We start from the raw sequence: 10,413 nt of genomic DNA, 5'->3' as shown, positions 1-10,413 counted from the left end.
AAAGGTCAAGCGCAAGCGCTCTGCCTGGGTCGACATGAGAGCGCTATTTTACATAAGGGAAAGACACCTAAAGGTTACGTACAGGTTATCTATTTAACTGTTGTCCACACGGAACAATCATATCTCCGACCGCTGCAGGGATCTCCTACATATATCAGCAAATGGACAGGGGTCCCGTCCAAATGGGCGGGACACCTGACCAAAGCGCCACTACAAGCACAATTGCCCAAAAAATAGCAGTCGTAGAGGGATGATCCCTCAATTGTACCAACAACCTTATCTTGTTAAAATATAATGACATATCTGGAGTAACGCATTAATAAAAGAACGCTGATGTCCACCTCGGGTCGCATAGCTTCCAAAGGGTCTGATTCTAGGATCCACATCCAATTTAGTGAAAATATAAAATCCTAAAAAGCAGAGAAAAAATATTTTAGTTTAAATTTTATTTTTTTGGCAATTGTGCTTGTAGTGGCGCTTTGGTCAGGTGTCCCGCCCATTTGGATGGGACCCCTGTCCATTTGCTGATATATGTAGGAGATCCCTGCAGCGGTCGGAGATATGATTGTTCCGTGTGGACAACAGTTAAATAGATAACCTGTACGTAACCTTTAGGTGTCTTTCCCTTATGTAAAATAGCGCTCTCATGTCGACCCAGGCAGAGCGCTTGCGCTTGACCTTTACACTGTGATGCATCGGATGATGTCAGTGTGGTCATGCGCAATGAGGACCTGGAGACGCACAAAGAACGCCATGGTATGTGCGGGCCCCATTGCTTCCTACGGTTTGACTTCTGTGATCCACCTTCATCATATTATCACCTATATAATTGTGATTTTAGCTTAGATGAAGTATCACATACATTTTAATACACTTTGTAGGGATGGCATCCCTTAGTCATGAATTGTATACCACTGCTCACTTTATGCACATGCACTTTATTTGTATTGCTATGCATCGTATGTTTGCAATTGTAATTGATTGTAACCACACCCTTATGGGTTGGACACTTTGTAAATGCCTTTATAATGCTCTCACTTTCACTGTTACCATGCTTGAGGAAGGCTCTTGTGAGCCGAAACGTCGCAAGACTTGCCATATTATGGGTGAATAAACCACTTGCTGATTTTATCACTATCTTGGAATGCAGTCCTACTTCTTTGTTCTCTATATATATATATATATATATATATATATATATAGTACAAGAAAAATGGCGGCACTGGTGGAATAAATGTGGAGAGTAGGGTGCACGTCCCAGGGGGAATAGGCTTCTTACCCCAATGTATAAATCTGGAAAAACGAGCGGCACTCCGTTAGATAAAGAAAAGTGAACCTTTAATCACCCAGGTGGTGCAACGTTTCGGCTCTGCTCTTGAGCCTTTTTCAAGCATAAATACAAGTTGTATTTATGCTTGAAAAAGGCTCAACAGCAGAGCCGAAACGTTGCACCACCTGGGTGATTAAAGGTTCACTTTTCTTTATCTAACGGAGTGCCGCTCGTTTTTCCGGATTTATATATATATATATATATATATATATATATATATATATATATCTTTTATTGTATAATGTACGTACATACCCCTCTAACCTTTTATTGTATAAATGCTCGTACATACCTCTCTGATTATGTGGGGATACATTTGGCTTCGGCACTTTCGTTGTATCTTTTTAGACTTGAAAAAGGAGTTATAAACTCTGAAACGCGTCGTCTACTGCACAATAAACAGCTATTACACCAAAAGTTCCCAAATTGAGGTCGTTTTATGTGCGCCAAAGAAGTACCCTACTGTGTGCCAGCACACAAACCATCCACCACTTCCTCCACAGTCCCTAGGAGTTTTTGGCAAACTCCATCCAAAGGGACCAAACGGGTACTGGCAGCACCCCCTTCTCTCTGTGTATCTGCCCTTATGGATGTTGTGCTTACACATGCACAACATCAAAAGGTGAGCATACACTATCCATTTCGCTAAACCGAATTACCGTTACCTACCACCCTATGAGCGCCTCTCCCCATCTTTTTTTCTCTCGCCATAATTGCTAAATACTGATTGAGGAGTGCTATTGCTATATACCTTCTTCCGCCAAATACTAATTGAGGGCTGCAATACACCTGCTTCCACAAAATACTGATTGAGGGGTGCCATATACCTGTTTCCGCCAAATACTGATTAAGGGTTGCTATATACCAGTTTCCGCCAAATACTTATTGAGGAGTGCTATATACCTGTTTCCGCCAAATACTGATTGAGGGGTGCCATAAACCTTCTTCCACCAAATACTGATTGAGGGCTGCAATACACCTGCTTCCACATAATACTGATTGAGGGGTGCCATATACATGTTTCCGCCAAATACTGATTGAGGGTTGCTATAGACCTGTTTCCGCCATTTACTGATTGAGGGGTGCCATATACCTTCCACAAAATCCTGATTGAGGGGCGCTATTTACCTGTTTCCGCCAAATACTTATTGAGGAGTGCTATATACCTGTTTCCGCCAAATACTGATTGAGGGTTGCTATAGACCTGTTTCTGCCATTTACTGATTGAGGGGTGCCATATACCTTCTTCCATAAAATACTGATTGAGTGGTGCTATTGCTATATACCTTCTTTCACCAAATACTGATTGAGGGCTGCAATAAACCTGCTTCCACCAAATACTGATTGAGGGGTGCTATATACCTGTTTCCGCCCAAAAACTATTGAGGGGTGCCATATACCTTCTTCCAAAAAATACTGATTAAGGGGTGCTATTGCTTTATACCTTCTTCCACCAAATACTGATTGAGGGCTGCGATTCACCTGCTTCCACAAAATACTGATTGAGGGGTGGCATATACCTGTTTCTGCCAAATACTGATTGAGGGGTGCTATATACCTTCTTCCACTAAATACTGATTGAGGGGTGCTATTGCTATTTACTTCCACCAAATACTGATTGAGGGCTGCAATACAGCTGCTTCCACAAAATACTGATTGAGGGGTGCCATATACATGTTTCCGCCAAATACTGATTGAGGGTTGCTATATACCTGTTTCTACCAAATACTGATTGAGGGGTGCCATGTACCTTCTTCCCCTAAATACTGATTGAAGAGTGCTATTGCTATATACCATCTTCCACCAAATACTGATTGAGGGGTGCCATGTACCTTATCCCCTAAAAACTGATTGAGGAGTGCTATTGCCATACACCGTCTTCCACCAAATACTGATTGAGGGCTGCAATATACCTGCTTCCACAAAATACTGATTGAGGGGTGCCATATACCTGTTTCCGCCATTTACTGATTGAGGGGTGCCATATACCTGTTTCCACCAAATACTGATTGAGGAGTGCTATATACCTGTTTCCGCAAAATACTGATTGAGGGGTGCCATAAACCTTCTTCCACAAAATACTGATTGAGGGGTGCTATTGCTATATACCTTCTTCCACTAAATACTGATTGAGGGCTGCAATACCCCTGCTTCCACAAAATACAGATTGAGCGGTGCCATATACATGTTTCCGCCAAATACTGATTGAGGGTTTCTATATACCTGTTTCCGCCAAATACTTATTGAGGAGTGCTATATACCTGTTTCCATCAAATACTGATTGAGGGGTGCCATATACCTACTTCCACAAAATACTGATTGAGGGGTGCTATATACCTGTTTCCGCCAAATACTTATTGAGGATTGCTATATACCTGTTTCCGCCAAAAACTGATTGAGGGGTGCCATGTACCTTCTTCCACAAAATACTGATTGAGGGGTGAAATTGCTATATACCTTCTTTCACCAAATACTGATTGAGGGCTGCAATAAACCTGCTTCCACAAAATACTGATTGAGGGGTGCCATATACCTGTTTCTGCCAAACACTGATTGAGGGGTGCTATATACCTTTTTTCACAAAATAATGATCGAGGGGTGCTATTGCTATATACCTTTTTCCACCAAATACTAATTGAGGGCTGCGATACACGTGCTTCCACAAAATACTGATTGAGGGGTGCCATATAACTGTTTCTGCTAAATACTGATTGAGGGGTGCTATATACCTGTTTCCGCCAAATACTGATTGAGGGGTGCCATATACCTGTTTCCGCCAAATACTGATTGAGGGGTGCTATTGCTATATACCTTCTTCCACCAAATACTGATTGAGGGCTGTGATACACCTGCTTCCACGAAATACTGATTGAGGGGTGCCATATACCTGTTTCTGCCAAATACTGATTGAGGGGTGCTATATACCTTCTTCCACAAAATACTGATTTAGGGGTGCTATTGCTATATGCCTTTTTCCACCAAATACTGATTGAGGGCTGCGATATACTTTCTTCCACAAATACTGCTCTTCTCTATGGACTTAGGCAGAGGGTCATTTAGAAAATGACAGGCAGAGGAAGAGGCAGACCGTTCCCCAGGGATGGTAGGGGTCGGGCAGGTGCACCAGGCCAGAGACTAAGTGGGAAGTTGGAGAAGGCGTGTGCGATAACTTCAAAGGGCGCACCAGAGTTGGTTGAGTGGCTCACTCAGCCTTCTGCTTTTGCACCCTCCTCATCATCTGTATCTGCATCCTCCTCACTCTCTGCTGTGTGCACCCCCAAAGACACCACCACCACTAGCACCACCACCATAGCCCCTCCACTCGAGTCAGAGGAATTATTTTCCCATCCATTCCCAGACCTTACTGATGCGCAGCCATTCTTGGCATCGGATGAGAAAGAGGAGGTAGCAACGGCCGCCACCCAGAAGTCGGACAGTACCCAGATCAGCCCAAGGAGTGTGGTCCCCACTGTTGCTGCCTACTCTGAGATCTCTAATGTCAGTGGTGGTGAAGGTGACGATGATGACGTGTCGATAGACGTCACATGGGTGACCACAAGAGAGGAAGAGGAGGGGAGTTCAGAGGGAGAGACTAAGAAGCAGATAGGGAATAGAAGGAGAAGCATGCACAACTTGCAGTGCACAGAAGGCAAAAAGCAGACTACAAATGTATCTGGAGCAAGCCATCCACCATGCAAGGTCACATCTTGCGCTCCCAGAAAGCTGACACATGGCTCCGCAGTGTGGACTTTTTTTAACTTGTCAGCTGCTGATAATAGTGTTGCAATCTGCAGCTTGTGCTTTCAATGCATAAGTCGTGGTAAGCCCAACACTCACCTAGGGACAACAGCCTTAAGAAGGCACCTGGCCTCCCATCACTAAGCCCAGTGGGAGAAATGTCGTCAGAACCCACAAAGTCACACTCCCAGCGCTCCACGTCCTGCCTCTTCTCCTTCTCTCTCCTCCCATTTGTCCTTCACTCCACCTTCCACCGTGCCGTCGTCATCTGGCACAAGGCAGGCTTCTGTGGCCCAAATGTTCGAGCGTAAAAAAATGATGATGCTGGATAATCCTCTTGCCCTATATGGCCACGTTCAGCGGCAAGTTAATATATCTCGGGCACACAGTGTCTTTTGCTGCACCCCTCAAGCTCCCCAGGACCTATTCGACGTGCCAGGTGAGACGTTGCCATGCTGCGGCTGTTGTGCCTGGAAGCCAAGAGCCACACCGGTCCTGCACCACTCAGAGGCCAATCAGTGGCTAACCCCGCTCAATTTGACAGTTGGTAAAGTGGTGTGCGACAACGGTGCCAATCTGCTGAGCGCACTGAAGCAATTCGTTGCCAAATACCCAGGGTCCAGGACGTCTTGCGGCAGGCCAGGAAAATCTTTGGCCATTTTAGATGATCTTACACGGCCATGGCTCACCTTGCTGACGTTTAGCGGCGACACCTCTTGCCCGTCAGACGTCTGATTTGTGACTGCCCAACGCGGTGGAACTCCACCTTGTATATGCTTGATAGACTTCTCCAGCAGAAACGTGCCGTTAACGAATACCTGTACGAACTCTGTGGCAGGAGAGGTTCTGGGGAGCTTGTTTTTTTGCAGCCATTTGATAAGATCACCAAACTGGTCAGTCGCAGCCAGGGTGCCATCAATGACATCGTACCTTACGCCTTCTTTCTGGAGCGTGCATTGCGTCGTGTCATTGATCAAGCCGTCGAGGAGCAGGAGCTGGAAGATGAGGAAGTCGCAATGCTGAATGAATTCCCAGGGGGGGCTACTCCATCTGAGACAAGTCAGCAGGAGTCTGAAGAGGAGTCAGAGGAGGATGGTGGCTTGGGGAGGAGGAGTAGCAAGAAGAGTAGGCTTTAAACGTTTTGGGGATCCCTGGTGTTGTCGGTGGCTGGGGGGAGGAGACCTAGGACGACATTCTCCTGGGCGATAAGAAGGAGCCAGGGCGCTCCACCGCTTCCAATTTAGTGCAAATGGGGGCCTTCATGTTCCAGTATTTGAAGAGGGACCCCCGTATAATAAGCATAAAGGGAAAGGACCAGTACTGGGTGGCAATATACTTAGACCCCCGCTAAAAAAACTAAATGGTGGACATGTTACCAGCATCACAGAAGGCTATCAGAATGAAGCATTTCCAGGCCTTGCTATGAGAGATGAGGCATTCTGCTGTTGCGGGCACTGGCAGAGGAATTTCCACCCACAGCGAAACAGGTGTGGGTACTAATCCTACGGCGCCTGCAAAAAGAGGGCGGTTTGAAGATGTGTTGGTCACTTCGGATATGAGATCATTCTTGCATCCAACCCATCAACAGCCGCCCCCCGTATCCATCCTCAGGGAACGCCTAGACCGACAGGTGTCTGACTACATCGGGTTAACCACCGATGTGGATGCTCTGAGAAGCGGGGAACCCCTTGACTACTTTGTATGCAGGCTTGACCTGTGGTAAGAGCTGGCACAATTTTCCATGAAACTCTTGGCATGCCCCTCGTCGAGTGTCCTGTCCGAAAGGACGTTCAGCGCAGCAGGGGGGATCGTGACCAATAAGCGCACTCGCCTAGCTCATGACAGTGTGGACTACCTCACATTTTTAAAAATGAATGAGGCATGGATCTTGGAGGAATTCAACACCTGTGATGACCACGTGTAATTGAATTTCCTCATGCCAGCCCACACATATCCGCCACACCCAGAACAAAGAATGGTCCTTGCCTTATGTATATACAGCGGCATAAAAGGCCTTTTTTTTACACACCTGTCAGGTGAATGCCTAATTTTTGGGGCCTGTACTGACCGACAGTTGCATATTTATCCTGTGACTGCCTAATGCACCTCCAGCCACAGAATCCAAAGTTCTTTGCTGTCAGGTGAATGCCTATTGCCTAATTTTTGGGGCCTGTACTGGCCGACAGTTACACATTTATCCTCTGACCGCCTAATGTACCTCCAGCCACAGAATCCAAAGTTCTTTGCTGTCAGGTGAATTCCCATTGCCTAATTTTTGGGGCCTGTACTGGCCGACAGTTACACATTTATCCTCTGACCGACTAATGTACCTCCAGCCACAGAATCCAAAGTTCTTTGCTGTCAGGTGAATTCCCATTGCCTAATTTTTGGGGCCTGTACTGGTTGACAGGTACATTTTTATCCTGTGACCGCCTAATGTACCTCCAGCCACAGAATCCAAAGTTCTTAGCTGTCAGGTGAATGCCTATTGCCTAATTTTTGGGGCCTGTACTGGCCGACAGTTACACATTTATCCTGTGACCGCCTAATGTACCTCCAGCCACAGAATCCAAAGTTCTTTGCTGTCAGGTGAATGCCTATTACCTAATTTTTGGGGCCTGTACTGGCCGACAGTTACATATTTATCCTGTGACCGCCTAATGTACCTCCAGCCACAGAATCCAAAGTTCATTGATGTCAGGTGAATTCCCATTGCCTAATTTTTGGGGCCTGTACTGGTTGACAGTTACATTTTTATCCTGTGACCGACTGTCACGGTCCCTCAGGTGACTGATGTCAGGAAATCAAGGAGATTAGCTAAGCGTGGAGGAATCTAACAGCGTGCTTGATTTCTCTTGATTCAGTGTTGATAGGGTTAATGACCACTTCCCTTTTCTCAGCTGTTGCCCAGTGGTCATCACTTCTACCCTTTATAGTCTCACCCTACCCTTCTGACTATGCGGTTGATAGCTTAATTTGGGTTTGGCTGAGCTGGTGTGAGATCCTCTCTGGGTTTCATGTTCTCAGAAGTTAAGTGTCGCGTTTGTTTGTATTTGTTATATTCCCTGTTGTTGTATCTGGGCCCGAGACAGAGACTTCCATTCGTCCATCTGGGGAGGAATGGGTTGTCTCTGGTCCTATACTTATTCCAGGGCCTTATAGGGAAATCAGGGCCTAGGTATACTGCTTATGAATATTCCTACCTTCAAGGTCTATTCATATTGATAGATAGTCAGGGCCGGATTAGGATTTTCTAGGAGGTGACCTTGTTCTTCCCTAGTTTCCAGGCCCAGTTACTGTTCCTCTTCCCTCCTGTGTTTAGTGTGGAGTCCCCCCCCCCCCCCCCCCCCCCCCCCACACTGATCGTGGCTCCACCTAATGTACCTCCAGCAACAGAATCCAAAGTTGTTTGCTGTCAGGTGAATGCCTATTGGCTAATTTTTGGGGCTTGTACTGGCCGACAGTTACATATTTATTCTGTGACCGTCTAATGTTTTTTTAATAGTATCTTTTTATTAAAGGTTAACAAAAAGCATTACATTCACACCATAGAAAGACAAATCACACATAGGCCCAGTACAATAATCGATATGGGATTAATCACAACAGTCTCCTTTTAGACCTTACCCAGGTCAGCAGCAGATAGTAACATTAATATTGTGAATAGCACCAAACAGAATATAGCTTGGAATAATAGAAAGTACCGCATACACACATACATACATACACTCCTTCATCAGCCAGGGACAAAAATATCACTACCTCCTAGGGCAAAAGCGTTTGGGCTCCAATCCAGGGGTCCCAAATTTTCATAAAACAGTCTGGGGTACCTCGTCGCTCATATATAAACTTATACAGTCAGGTCCATAAATATTGGGACATCGATACAATTCTAACATTTTGGGCTTTATATACCACCACAATGGATTTGAAATGAAACTAACAAGATGTGCTTTAACTGCAGACTGTCAGCTTTAATTTGAGGGTATTTACATCCAAATCAGGTGAACGGTGTAGGAATTACTACAGTTTGCATATGTGCCTCCCACTTGTTAAGGAACCAAAAGTAATGGGACAATTGGCTTCTCAGCTGTTCCATGGCCAGGTGTGTGTTATTCCCTCATTATCCCAATTACAATGAGCAGATAAAAGGTCCAGAGTTAATTTTAAGTGTGCTATTTGCATTTGGAATCTGTTGCTGTCAACTCTCAAGATGAGATCCAAAGAGCTGTCACTATCAGTGAAGCAAGCCATCATTAGGCTGAAAAAACAAAACAAACCCATCAGAGAGATAGCAAAAACTTTAGGCGTGGCCAAAACAACTGTTTGGAACATTCTTAAAAAGAAGGAACGAACTGGTGAGCTCAGCAACACCAGAATACCCGGAAGACAACGGAAAACAACTGTGGTGGATGACTGAAGAATTCTTTCCCTGGTGAAGAAAACACCCTTCACAACAGTTGGCCAGATCAAGAACACTCTCCAGGAGGTAGGTGTATGTGTGTCAAAGTCAACAATCAAGAGAAGACTCAACCAGAATGAATACAGAGGCTTCACCACAAGATGTAAACCATTGGTGAGCCTCAAAAACAGGAAGGCCAGATTAGAGTTTGCCAAACGACATCTAAAAAAGCCTTCACAGTTCTGGAACAACATCCTATGGACAGAAGAGACCAAGATCAACTTGTACCAGAGTGATGGGAAGAGAAGAGTATGGAGAAGGAAAGGAACTGTTCATGATCCTAAGCATACCACCTCATCAGTGAAGCATGGTGGTGGTAGTGTCATGGCGTGGGCATGTATGGCTGCCAATGGAACTGGTTCTCTTGTATTTATTGATGATGTGACTGCTGACAAAAGGAGCAGGATGAATTCTGAAGTGTTTCGGGCAATATTATCTGCTCATATTCAGCCAAATGCTTCAGAACTCATTGGACGGCGCTTCACAGTGCAGATGGACATTGACCCAAAGCATACTGCAAAAGCAACCAAAGAGTTTTTTAAGGGAAAGAAGTGGAATGTTATGCAATGGCCAAGTCAATCACCTGATCTGAATCTGATTGAGCATGCATTTCACTTGCTGAAGACAAAACTGAAGGGAAAATGCCCCAAGAACAAGCAGGAACTGAAGACAGTTGCAGTAGAGGCCGGCAGAGCATCACCAGGGATAAAACCCAGCGTCTGGTGATGTCTATGCGTTCCAGACTTCAGGCTGTAATTGACTGCAAAGGATTTGCAACCAAGTGTTAAAAAGTGAAAGTTTGATTTATGATTATTATTCTGTCCCATTACTTTTGGTCCCTTAACAAGTGGGGGGCACATATGCAAACTGTTGTAATTCCTCC

This window comes from Bufo bufo, chromosome 6 (assembly GCF_905171765.1).
Source record: "Bufo bufo chromosome 6, aBufBuf1.1, whole genome shotgun sequence".
Lineage (NCBI taxonomy): Eukaryota > Metazoa > Chordata > Amphibia > Anura > Bufonidae > Bufo > Bufo bufo.
This window is presented reverse-complemented; position numbering follows the sequence as displayed.